Source organism: Poecile atricapillus, chromosome 1 (genome assembly GCF_030490865.1).
Source record: "Poecile atricapillus isolate bPoeAtr1 chromosome 1, bPoeAtr1.hap1, whole genome shotgun sequence".
Classification (NCBI taxonomy): Eukaryota; Metazoa; Chordata; class Aves; order Passeriformes; family Paridae; genus Poecile; species Poecile atricapillus.
In genome coordinates this window covers 20,220,558-20,234,553 of record NC_081249.1, presented here as the reverse complement: position 1 = coordinate 20,234,553, position 13,996 = coordinate 20,220,558, and the positions used below count along the sequence as shown (strand labels likewise).

The 13,996-nt window shown below is 38.9% G+C and overlaps 1 protein-coding gene across 3 annotated transcripts in view; it reads left to right on the top strand.

Annotated features, from left to right (window-relative positions):
- Positions 1-13,996, top strand: part of SHROOM2 (shroom family member 2) — a 118,421-nt gene that overhangs the window by 86,427 nt on the left and 17,998 nt on the right. The window lies entirely within an intron of this gene.

The following is a 13,996-nucleotide window of genomic DNA, read 5'->3' as shown; positions in this document are numbered from 1 at the left end:
CTCCTAGCTCTATTAATTTGTTCCTGTGATGCCTATTAAAGTTACGTAACTTCAAAAAGTGAAAAAAGATATCTGAGATCACAGGCTGCAGAAAATATTTCAACATTTAATGGGTGTCAAGTCCAAGAGCATATGCATGTCAAGTGTAGGACCACAGTGTGAGTCAACTCTAATTAAACACAGTAAAGTATTTCTTTCAGTGTTTTCATACCTTAGTAGTTATTCCTATTTGAGTTGAAGTCTTAAAGATGAGGAACAGCCTTTATGATGCAAAACCAACATAAAAATGATTTGTTAATGCCTATGTCATCCTAAATGCCCAAGTTCTAGAAAAATCTTCGATAATCCAGAAACAGGAGCCTATAGACATGTTCCCAAGTTTTTTTTAGGCTCTTTATAAGGAAGATTTTTCAACACCTTGTGAATATCTAGGCTCTATGCTCACCAGGAGCAGCAGCAAAGTATTTTTCAAGGAAGGAGAAGGACTTTCAGCAATACAGGAATGTGAGTTACCTTATGTCTTCTGAATTGAGTAAGATGGAAAAGAATTTTAAAATTACCAGTAGTCCATTTGTGTATGTGTTTATTTGTATCATGCATATATGGTTGTGTGTGTGTGTGCATATATATATATTCACAGACATATAAAACATACATGTGTATATTGATAGTTCTTTCTCTAAGCTTTTTCTCATTTGTCACCATAATAGAGTTTACATATCTATCAGGACTAATTAACGGTAGGGAAAAAAAACCCCCAACAATCCATAGTGAGACAAATTAGTTCTTCATATTTACAATAGTAGATGGTATAAATTGGTCATTGGAAATATTCATAGAAACGATGCAGTTTTTTGTAACTCCAGAAATTTTAAATTCTATATTTTGTTTGGGTTTCTTTTACTGTGATGTTAAAAAACTTAATAAAGTACCAATATATAGTGTTAGGATCAGTTTAACTAGGAACTGAGCTACTAAAATACAAGACTTGAAGGCTTGGGAGTTTTATATGTAGCAAAGGGTTTCCTTAAATAATTATTGAGAACGTTTGTTGCCAGCATTGTGTAGCATAGCTATTTTAAACTTCTTTATTAAGAATCATAGAATCCTAGAATGGTTTGATTCAGAAGGGACCTTAAAAATCATCTAGTTCCAGCCCTCCTGCCATGGCCAGGGAACTTGCCACTAGATCAGGTTTGTCAGAGCCCCATCCAGCCTGGTTGACACCTCCAGGCGTGGGTGATCCACAGCTTCTCTGGATAACCTGTTCAGTGCCTCACCACCCTCACAGTACAGAATTTCTTACTAATACCTTATCTAAACCTGCCTTCCTCCATCTTAAGGCCATTCCCCCTTGTCCTATCACTACATGACTTTGTGAAAAGTCCCTCTGGTTTTCTTGTAGCCCTCTTTAGGTACTCAAAGGTGCTGTAAGGTCTCCCTGGAGCCTTTTCTAATCCAGGCTGAATAGACCCTACTCTCTCAGCTTGTGCTCAATGAGACATTCCAGTCTTGTGGTCATAGTAGTGGTCCTCCTCTGGACACATTCCAACAGGGCTATGTTTTTCTTTTGGGAACCGCAGAGCTGAATGCAGTTATCAAGGTGAAGTTTCACAAAAACAGAATAGAAGGAAAGAATCCCCTCCCTTGACCTGCTGGCCAAACTGCTTTTGATATAACCATTTGGCAGCTGGAAGTGCACACTCCTAAGTCATTGTTGAGCTTTTTGTCCACAAACACCCCCAAGTCCTTCTTTCCAAGACTGGTCTTTGTCCATTCTCAGCCTAAACTTCTGCTTGGGATTGCCGTGACCCAGGGAAAAACCTGGTACTTTGCCTTGTTGACCTTCCTGAAGGTAATCATTTATTGTTGCAGTTAAGCAGTCAAACTGTGAGTTGCTTTTCCTGACTGAACATTGCAGGACAAGTATGTCTCAGGCATTGAAGGACTTACCAAGATATTACTAGAGCTATGTAAAATGTTTTCACCCTTTTCCACGTGAGGAAGAAATAGTATGATCTTGTGCAACTGCTTCCTTAGAAATCAGTGGAAAAATTACTTTGGCAAACACTTCATGCATGTGTTAACAAGCTCCGCAGAGCTTTCTCTTCTCCAGGTTGAACAATTCCAACTCTCTCATCCTGTCTTCACAGGAGAGGTGTTCCATCCTTCTGATCATCTCCCTGGCATTCCTCTGGACTTGATCCAGCAGGTCTATGTCCTTAGCATTTCTTTATCATGAGATACAGATTATTAAGGCATTTCTCAGACCAGTTTTTTGGCCAGTGATGTCATCAATGTTTATCATATAGCAGTGATACAGTACAGTCTGGGCTGTTATAAAGTTTGCATTTTTTCTGAAATGGGAAAAACCTACTGTAGCTCTTCTGTGCATACAGAGGAGGGTGAGTCTAACAGCATCTAGTCATATATGAGAAATCTCCTGTAACCTTTCAGCTTCCTTAGGTTTCTGTGAATGCTTGTAATTAGTACAAGTTTCATTGCCATGAACCATTATGTCCTTTCAGTGTACTAGTGTATGTGGCTGACTAATAACAGATATATAAGTACCATACTCTGAGACAGTGCAACTTTGAATCACTGGTACATAATGGCAGCTGATGGATGTTGATTCTTAAAAGCAGACCCAAGGTCTACCTAGGCAGGTTTTTTTCTCTGTGTGAGCCAGTAGCAGGTGCTTGGGGAGGAAACAGAAAACCAGGGCAAACCAGGAGTGTAGTGGGTATCATGCAGCTGGGTATCTTGCCAAGGCTCTGCTGGTCTATCTTTGAGCTTTGCTTTATTTTGGGGGTTTTGTTTAGTTTTTTACTGCTGTGAAGTATGAAGATTGTATATTCATAGAACAGTCTGTGAAATTCAGCTTTTCCTTCTTGTAGTTTTCCTTCAGTAATTTCTGTTGTACATCATTGTATATGTACAAGAAGTCTCTCCTGTGGGTTACTTCGCGTTTATTAAATCTGAATAATTTCCTCATAGCAGCAACTGCTGCCACCTAGTTTTTCACCCCTTTTGTGAATCATCTATATCTAATGAGTTCTGATGTGAATGGTGTGATGAGATGAGTGAGGACTGTCTCATGGGAGTAACATTTTTAAGAGCCTCAGGTGAGATAAAATTTAATTTTCTAACTTATCTAAAAAGCCCAAGTCTCTGTCATCCAGATCACTCTTGTCCCTATGCGCAGTGACCCTTTCTAAGATTAGTAGTGCATCCAAGGCACATCTTTTCTACAAATGCCCAAATTATTCTTTGTCATTTTTAGTCATTAGTGCAGCTCCTGAATCTCTTAATAAAATTTCTACTTTTTTTGGTTATTTCAGATGTTGAGTTTCTGATTCTGAAGTTCTCCAGATTAATTTTATCAGTGAGCTTTTTTTTTTTTTTTTTGCTTTCTTTCTCTTATTTTTTTCTCTTCAGCACCCTCACACCCTCCCTCCCCACACACTACACTGGGTGTGTCACTGTTCTCAAACAGCTGACCAAGAGAAACAGGTAGCTGTGCATCACAGATTCCAGTTCAGCAATTTCCTGTGGAAGTTTCAGGTGACTGTCATATGGCTCAGGAAGCTTATGGCTACCCGCTTCTAATGGTGTGCAGCATCTGAGGATAGTTTCCACAAAGGCTGTTCTTTGCTTGTGCAGCTGTGGAGACCATGTCAATTTTTTGCTTCAGCCTTATTTTCTTTCATCCCTATAATCTGTTTGGCAGATATCTGTGTTTGAGTAAGTGCCTTTTTCTCTCTTTTTTCTGTTGTTGTTGGTTTTTTATGTTTTTGGTTTTTTTGTCCTAACACATTCTTAAGGATTTGTATCTCTGCTTTTCTTTTAAAATGTCTGTATTTACCATATTTTCCTTATTCATCTGCTTTTCTAGATGAGTTCTGGATTTTCCTTATTTGAGTAGGACTTAAGTTCTCTGGTGGATGTTTCTTTTAGTTGCTATTTAATTCAACCTTTGGAGGGGACAGAGAGAGGGAAGGAAGAATGGTGGTTGGGTGTTTTGGTAGGCATTACACATTTCCTCTGAGTTTCATACATTGTATCTTCAGTTGCATGTTATCTCTTAGCATTATACCATCTGGCTTGTTCTTTTAAAAAATATTCATCTCATGTATGTAAATGCCCTTTTAAAAATTAAATACCAATCTGTGGATTCTTAATCTTTTAAAAGAAAAATATCTAAATGCATATGGCCACTAGCACAGGGTAGCTCTTCAAATAGCAAAATGTTGAACCAGATTCTTCTCATACATTAGGATCAAGGCAGAAGTTACATGATAAATTGCCCCACTTGTAGTCTTTTTCTTCCTCTTGTCCATTTTAAAACTTTAAGGCTGGTTGAGCCTAGAGATGTGTGGGCATCTTCATAAGCATCACAAATGCATTATTTTGGGATTTGGGGGTTGGTTGTGGCTAAATGAGATTGTTAAAACTTGCAGGCTCCTGCCACTGCCTCCCCACTCCTCACTCTCCTGGCAGCACTCAGCCGGCAGCTGTCAGGTGTTCATCCTGCAGATCGGTGAGATGCTCCACTCAGGCTCACCAGCAGCTGCTGGATCTCATTAAATGGGTGCTGGACTGCCTCCAAAACCTGTGCTTGGTTTACAGTACACTACAGTAATACAGCCCTGTTGCTTCCCCCATCCAATTTGTGCATTCTTCACACCCTTGAAAATGTGGACTCTCCCTCTGCCTTCATTAGGTGAACTTTGAATCCCTGTTTCTAAACTTGAGGGTGGCTATCCCATCTCATATATCCCTTTTTTTCTACTTGCAGCTTCTTGCTACCAAGTAAAATTATTTTTGCCTTAATTGCTCCTGGCACATCTGTTCTCACTGTGCATGCAGTGACAGCTTAGGGGTATGCGAGGCCATCAGGGGCTGGTGAAATGTTGGAGTGTAGTTTCTTCCTAAGGAAAGTTTCCTCCCCTGCCCCTAAATGTGTTACTAAGCATGAATAGCTGGAAGAAGTCCTAATGATTCTGAAATTGGGAGTGAGTAAAAGAAAAACACACTAAAGTGTTTGTGGAGAGAGAAACAGAGATAAATTTGTATGCATTAGTTCATTTTTGTATTCTTTTGATTCTTTTGAGTTTGATTTTACTTCTTTCCCTGCAAAGAGGATTAGAATGAAAACCATATAAAGTCGTGCATTTTAGTGTCATTTCTTGAAATCCAGCTATCTTCATGTAGCCCTGTTGATGATAACAGCAGCTGAGTATGGAGATTGAGAGCTAATAAAAGATACAGATTCCAGTGATTATAGTCATAAAAGCATTGTGTGCTGATGCACTGTAGATATTATTTTCCCTTAAGTTACTTGATGAAAAGCATAATTGGAAATAGGTGACTGATTTGTCTCCTCATTGCGGCAGTTCATACATTTCTGACATGTGGAATGGCTTTATGGTGTTCTGGTACTAAAAGCTAGCCTGTGAAATGTTCACTTTCTGCTATAAGCCCTTAGGCAACATGGTTATGGTTTGCTGTCATGCAGGAGACTGTTTATGTCAGTAAATGTGAGTGAAGTTTTGTGCTAAAAAGTAGTGTGGCTGCTATAGCTTCCATTTCTCTGCATGGGCCAGCCAGACTTGCTGCAGTCTGTTAACAGTTGTATTGTATTACGTAAACTGGTGTTTTTTCTTGAAATCATTCTCACTCTCTATTGAAATTATACAGGCAGCTTTGGGAGGCAGAAGAATTTCAGGGGAGGTTATTAACTGAATATCTAACTGCTCTATATGATTTTGTATGCAGTTTAAATAACATTTTCGTCTTAAAGTAGTCATCTTTAAAATTATCTTTTCATACATATAAAAGCCTTATCCACAACTTCAGGATTAAGTCTTTAACATGTTATTGTAGAAAAATTGAAAGGAGCTGGAGCTTTGCTCTGATGAAAGCCACTATACCTTTTAAAGATGGAGCGTGGGGGTGGCAATGTGCTCATGCAGCATGAAAGCATTCAGTTCTTTCCCTGCAGAATCTCCTGCAAGAGAGGGCGCCTGTGCACACAACACATGCAAAATAATTCAGGCTGGAGGGTTGTTGATGAAGACTCTCCTCTAAAATTAAAGACTTGGTTATTTGAATGTTGTTCAGAAAGGAACCTAGTAACACACTGATCTTTTAAATCATTGTAAATAGTTATAACTTGCAGAGCTGTAGTTGTGGAAATGCAGATCATGATTTTCACAAATGAAAACTCATAAAAAATTAAAGGACTTTTAAGTTTTGTTTTATTTTTTTTCTTTAATAAGAAAATCCAGGGGTGGGGGTGGGGGAAAGGAAAAGCTTTGAAGTCTCTAAGATCTTTTCCCTGAGGTCAGAAGTTTCTGGTGATGTAACGTACAATACAGACTAAGCCTTCACTTATCAAGGTTAAAGTTGACAGAGCTTGTATGAACTTGTCAATCATAGGAAGCAGGCAAAAACAAGCCAGCTGTTGTGAGGCATGGCTTTGAAAATCCTCTGTGTTACAGTAAATGAGACGCAGAGGTTGAGACAGATTCAGTTCTGCAAGGCTTTCAAACTGGCTGGCACATTTGCAAGGATGCAAAGCTCACAAATCCAGTGAATATGGATAAAAAGCTGTAAATCCTGGTAAGATTGTCTTGTCTTTAGTGTTAAAGCATGATAGAAATGGTTAGAGGTGTGTGCCTTATGTACCATTTTTTGTCAGTTCTGAACAGAAATTTGCAGTGTTAATTCATACAGTATTTCTTTTGTTCTTCAGGTCTTTGAGCACAGGCTGCATCTTCTGCCTCTATCAGCAGAAGCTACAGTAGCAAATTAGCAATGATGCTTGGTACAGAATTTTATAGAATTTTATTTCGCGTAGTGCAATTGACTGCTGTGTTCACTGATGGGTTGGGAGAATAGAGGGAAAACGTGAGTTAATTCCAGCTAAGATGCTCTGTGTGCATATGCTCACACACACGTGCTGTTTTTAGCAGCTTTTGTTTTCACAGTTGGCATCGTGTACACTGGAATTAGAAGGCAGTGCCTTTCAAAAATACTTGTTTTCTGCTCTGAGGGCTGCAGTGCCGTTGTTGTGGCTCAGGGTGCCAGGCTCAGGGTTCCTCTCGGCTAGGGGTGGTGCAAGAGCTTTTCATCTTGTTATTTGCCTGGCAAGCCTGTTACTGTGAGTACAGGCTTGCACGAAGACCTTTTCCACAGCAGCAGGAGCTATTAGCTGGGAGTGTAAGAGAATTGGATGTGACTATTAGAAGCAAGCGGTGAGTGTGGCTCAGAGTGAAAAGATGGCTGTTGAAATGTGTGCATGTGCATGCTAATTAATTTAAATAACTGGTTTAGGAATTTTTTTTTTTCCTTTAGAGATGAGCTAGCTATGTGTTCTTTTTGGTGAGAGAATGCCTGAGAATCCCAGGTGACCTAGTTGTTATTCACAAAGTGTTTCATTTTATAGCTTGTCTTCTGTTACCTAATTCTTGTTCAGCTGCAAGCAGCTGTTTTCAGTAGTAATAGCAACAGCATAATCAGGACAAAAAGTCTAAATGAAAAAAAAATCAAAAGGAGTGGCAATTGGAATGTAGGGGTTTTTTTAGTAAATTGACAAAACAATCATTCTTCTTTGAGCTTTTATTTTTATGTGACTGTGATTTCCTTGTTAGCAGTGTTGGAAAATACTGTCTTTTGTCTCTGCAATGGTTGCCATTTGTGTAGTATGATGGTTCTCGTTATACTGTTGGGATATTCTGATTATTGAATTCAGTGTGTAAGTACTGAACACATTAACTGGTTGATTTGAGAAGAAGTAATTTTAATTCCATGCAGGTAATCCCCTGTGTGCTAGGAGAGGCATGCAATAGATAAAGCAATAAGAATACAGCCATAAAAATTATCTTTTATCGTTTATTTTTGATGTGCAGCAGAATGGAGGAGGGGCTTTTGTTTTCTGAACTAAGGAAAGGAAAGCATCCCTCCCTCTGCCCTTTTCCACAAGATTCTTCCCTTCTGCATAAAGGCCCTTGTGCTGCTATAAGAAACATAAATTTAATCAGATTTTTATTTTAGTTATGGGCCTATGTCTTTTGCTGTTACTCATGACTGGCCTATATTCATCCATCAACATAACTTTGTTTATTTACTGCAGAATTAGAGTGGATATGTTCTTTGTTATTTATTTATTTCTTGTTTTCATGGGGAAAGAGGTAACATTTTTAGAGAGACAGAATGAGAGATGAAAACACATTGCAGTGTGTATGTTGCCACGCAGGCAGGACAGGAGAGAAATTATGGTGGGATCAATGGACTGGCAAGCAGTGTCTGTTATTGTATTTCATTCTGTGATAAAGCCAGGCGATAATACACAGGTTGTTAAGGTAGAGTGACATTTTGCTTTATCATATTGGGTGCAACAATAAGCTGTATTTAGAGTGACTAACTAAACAGATAGCTGCCATTGAGGTACAGATAATGTTAACAGGCTTTCAGAGACAGAACTGAAAAACCAAGACTCGCACCATGATAAACAGGTTGTAGTGCACCAGTCATGTGCTCTGGGATCTACTTTGTGAAATATCTTGATGGGTTTGTACCTTCAGTTGTCTTCTGACAGACCTTTTTTTTTTTGCCCCTTGAGAGGGAAAGAGTTCCCTCATCATTCAGTATTCATTATTCTTTTTATTGTAACACATGCTTTGGTTTTAGGACTGTTTGCTTCAGTAGTGCTTCTTGGATGCTAGTTGCCATCATCTGTCTCAGACCAAGGCAGTGGACAGCTCTACTTCTTTGTAGTAGCTTATGTGCTGTGCCTCTTCGTGGCATGACTGCTGTGGTACAGCCATCATGGTTCTTTATTCTCTACATTTATCTTTAAAGATTTCTAAAAAGTTTCATAAAGCTCTAATTTAGCATCTTTGGAATATGCTTCATGTGTCACTATCTGATGGATAGTGTGTACTGTACTGACTCAGTAGTGATAGCAGATAGAGAGCTCATCAGAAAAATGAACTACTAATACTTGCCCTGGTATTGCATGTCCAAATTGTGTTGTTGTGTTGTCAATGTCTCCTGACTATTGAAATAGTAAAATGAATTTAAGGGCTTAAGAGGTCCTGGAGCCTCTGGAAGGGAAAAAAAAAAGGATATAGACTCAGATGAGGATTCAGATAATCAATAGAAGGGAGACATCTACATGGAAGTGAAGTACTGAGTCAAGTTGTAGTCCACAGAGAACTCAGATGTAATTCTAAGTTAATTCTTTAGTTCTAAGGCTGAACAGTTGGCTAAACACAGGTATCTAGTGAGACCTGAGATAGCCCAGCACATCCCACTTGGCTTCCAGCTGCCACCTCTTAGGGGAGCTGATGCCTTTGAACCTTTAAAGTTTCTGAAATCATGGAAGACACCCATCATGCATTAGTTAGTGCTTATCAATATGGATTAAAATGTGGCATTAGACCTCAATTTTTTTCCTGAATTTCCAACAGTCTTGCCGTATGCATCGCATTCTAACTTCATAGCTTTGTGTTGTCTCGAGCAGAACTATACTGGATAAAAAGAAAGCTACCCTTTATTTGTGGACTATTGCAGAAGTGCTTTTGGATGCCAGTGTGCTATGTGCCAGACAAAGACACAATGAAAACATAGTTTCAGCACATAAAGTTCATAGCTTAAAAAGTATTGGTAAGAGCTATGCCTATAAACAGGATTTTGTCATATGCAAAGACAGTATTTTCCAATTGCTTTAAGCCACGTAATTACCTGTTTCAAGCTGGATAAAGTCTTTGATCCAGTTTTCTGTGGGGCTGTACAATTCCTACTGCTCGAATGCTGAAAAAAGCAGGAAGACAAAGCTCAAAGTGTCTAAGAAGGAGTCTGCCTCTTCTGGCAGAGTATCTGCATAAGGTCACTTTAAAGGGACTGCAAAACTGTGGCCTTGATTTTGAGAGTGTTTGTTTTTTGAGAGTAGGGTGAAGACTTCCATGGAGGAGTCATTCTCAGGTATGAAGGGTTTTTTCCAGTGTAGCTTGTAGTTCTTGAGAAGGAATTTAAATTAGAAACAGCCACTCCATTTGCTCTCCTTTGCCAGTGAGTTAGTGCAGGACATATCTTTGGTTACATAACCATGCTTATGTTTTATGGTGAAACTTTTGTACAGAGGTCAGGTCTTTAACGAATGATACATTTTTTAAATGTTGGCTAATGCATTTTTGCAAAGCTTATCTACTCTGGGATTTTGAAGTTGGAGCGTCTCGTGGCACTGTTTGGGTTGGCCTGAAGTGTTCTAAAGAAACTGTAAATCAGATAAAAATCAAACACATAGAATTTATTGAAATCACTTTCATTTATTGAGGTACAGCATTCAATCAGATCATTCTATCTCTCTATTCAGATTTAGGTAAGTCTTGAGTATGGGGCAAATGAAGAAAGCGATTTGGAGTTGTTTTTTATGGCAACCAGAAATGTTATTCTTCTGATAGGCATCTATACATAATGATTCATTTTTGTAAATGCTCACTAACTCTACTCCAGGCTCTTGTCAGTGTATGTCTATATGGTTTAACTTTCTTGTAAGAGTTCATATTACTGTTACCTCTCTCTGGTTTGTTAGAATAGCCTGTTGTAATACTGCTTGGGGGACTGGAGGCATCCAGGCTGAGGATGAGACTTGGGAGTTTTTTTGTCCAGCTTAGTCTTTACGTGGCCTTTACATTTCAGTCTTAAGTGTGTATGCCCCAAACTAATGGAGCCAGAAGAAAACTGAGAAATATAGTTGTCCATTTAGGTAGAAAATACTTCATGCCAGTATGGAGATCCACATTCCCACCCCCACTGCAGCAAGTGATGCTGGTGTGGCTGTGGCCACTGGGAAAGTACGAGACAGAGCAGAGCTCCTACTGCATTCACTGCTGAGTGCTCAGCCTCTTGTGTCTCCACAGAGACCCCCTCTGGGAATGCTGAGCCCTCTGCTAAATGAGAGCTTCTCAAAAACATGGAGGGCTGGTTTGTGTAATGAAACAATTCCTTCTTTTCAGTTAGAAGCATACATTGGTTTTCTGCCTCCTGCCATTTAGATATGAAAGCTCCTACAGCAAAATACTAAACACAAGTGCAGTAGAAAAGGCTCATGTTAGACTGCTGGACTAGACTCACCCCTACTGAATACCACTTTGTAGAAATAGCTTAAGACTCTTAATTACACTTCCTTTGCAGCTCAGGTTAAGTGGCTTGTGTAAGTTGTCTGACAGTGCAAGCTGTAATGTGCCGTGCTGGGATGGGGAATGTGGTGTGAGCTTTCCCTGCTCTGTTGTCTCAGAAAAGCTCTTGCAACTTGGGTAATTGTGGCATTGTATTATGGGGGTGGGGGAGCTTTGGGTTTGAAGATAGCTAAGAGTTTAATGTTTTTGATGTTGGCTGGTTTGTTATCTAGAATGAAAATAGTAATTAAGTCAATTGTCATGTTTTCAGATGGTTTAAAACTGTTCTGTGTCTCTCACTTTGTGATGTTTGGTTATAAATGATGAGTTCCTTTCAGTGGTATGTTATCTTTGTATAATCTTACAGCCTTATTTCCAAACCAGCTGTATTGTTGGGCATATTATTACATGATGCACTGACAGATAGCAAGCAGCTTAGTGGACTTCTCAGTATTGATAATAATGTAACACCTTTGCAGGTTCTTGCCACTGTGTTCTCCTGGGGCTTGAAGCTTGTTTTCTTTCCCTCCTTTCTGACAGTAAGCTTACATCTCTCTAAAATAATGTGATGAGCATGTTTTGCATGAGGATGCACTCACACTGAATGCAATTTAGCTTCAGTGTTGATTGTAGCCACCACCTCGCCTCAGACCCATTTTGTGTGACACTGCAAAATTTTTGATTAATTTTGTGGAAGCTGTATGAAGTCATGTGTGTGATCTCTGAATTTTATCTCCATGTTTGCAAATATGGCACCTCCAAATTTCTCTCTGTTGTAATTCTTTGTGTCCTTTTGCTCAGTTTCGGAAGGTGACAGGACTGCTAGAGCGTTCATTGCTTCCGAGCCAGAATACACCAATATATTAGTTATTTGTTTTGGGTATGCACATGTGTCAGATTGGTGGTGTTCCCCGTCCTGTTTGCTTCCACCAGCACTCCCAGTCCTGACGTGCATGTGAAGTTCATGGTATACTTTGCAAAGTGGCTGAGATAATGCATGTAACTGATGTCCTTGCAACATTTTGTATCATACCCTTGATTTTTCTGTGCACCTGAGAGCATCCTTTGCACTGGTTTTTGTTATGGCTTATGGATGTGAAGGTGAATTGGGAGGCCTGAAGAACTTTTGCATGAGTTAACAAGGAGAAAATTGTGCTGTTCATGGGTTATCTAGACAATGAAAAATGCTGGTTTAAACACAGTATTTCATATGTAAGAAGGTCTGCAGTCTTCATTTAGTAAATATTTCCATTAAAGTTAGTGGATCTATTTACAGGCCTGGTTCTGCTTACATTGAACTCACTAGGGAAAATGAGCTGACTCTTGAGATGCCGAGATGGCATGTATCCAAATCAGAATAGTGTTGGTCTTTCTGGCCATTTGTCTAATTTTTTACTTCACAAAACTGTGCTTCATCTACTGCTAAAAGATGAGTCAATAAATACTGTTTTGTAAATCAGACTTGACTCTGAATTTGTCAGACAACTTCAAGTTGTCTGAACCAACTGCTCTTAGGTGAGAGCAATATGAAGAGACTTGAATGTCAGCGATACTAATCTCATTCATGTTAAGTTTAAAATTTACCAGTTAAAGCTGAATTTTAAAGTATAACACTTAACATGAGAGAGAGAAAGATAGTGTATGTGACTTCTCAGGAATCCACATCTAATCAGCTGTCTTTCCAAGAATACTTCCTTTTAAATATTTGTTTTAATTTAATTAAAATAGTAATTCAGTGTGCAACTACTCAATTTTATTTTCTTCTTGAATTTATAATAGACTTTAAGCTAATAGTTATTTTAGATGCTTTTATCTCAAATTTTGTTTTTCTACACTCTGGTGTTAGCTGCCTATAGACATTCTCAAAACTAGTACAGTGATATTAATAATGTGTTTACATTGAAAAATTCAACTAAACCTTATTTTACAAATAGGCTGGGAAATATGCCTTTTTCACAGTCACCTCAAAAGAAGGCTTGGGCAGTGCATGACTACAGGATTGCTATTTAAAAATACGAAGACCAGCACTGTCAGCATAACTTACATTAGCTGCTCTCTGAAGCCTTGACTTCTTTGTTGCAGCTTGTTTTCTAAGCTCATAGTTTCTCTTCAGCCTCCTTTAAAGCAGAGGGCAAACCTGTCTCCTCTTGGAGCTCCAGAAGTACTTTCTCCTGCCTTCTGCTCCTTCCCCAATTTGTCTTTATCTGGTAAGCACAAATGTACTATGTGTCTTGTGGCAAAGGACAAGCATGGAGCTGTGAAAGGCTGTTTCCTGACTAGAGAGACAGGGAGTGGGAAACTGGAATAAACCCAAAAACATTTAGGATAAGATAAGGCCTTTTTGGCCATTTTTTGTCATTTGTGCTGACACGACAAAAGAAGTTCGGCCTTAAAATAAGTTTGACTGGAAAATACTATCCTTTCTAAATTTCCTTTTCTGCCTTAATTCAGGAGATACTGATTTTCCCTTTCCCAGTTTTTTAGCTTCAGCAAATATTTTGTTTGCACTCATTTAATTTTTCAGCAGATACACACAAATTCAACCTCCAGATTCATAATTAAAGTTCCTGGTATTCAGTTCACATTTTAAAAAGTTACTGAAGAATTATTGTACCTAGATAAGAAACGTGTTTCAAACACTTTGTTACTGACTTTGTAGCAAGAGAATTAAATTTTAGTATTAGACTTCCTTTTCTGGGGTCGGTTTTGTTTTCTATCAACATTTGGCCATTTGGCTGTGCATTTAACTAAGCTGTGCACACTGCAGCACCTCGGGTTACCCAGAGGTTGTTGCATCCTGTGGTGCTCCA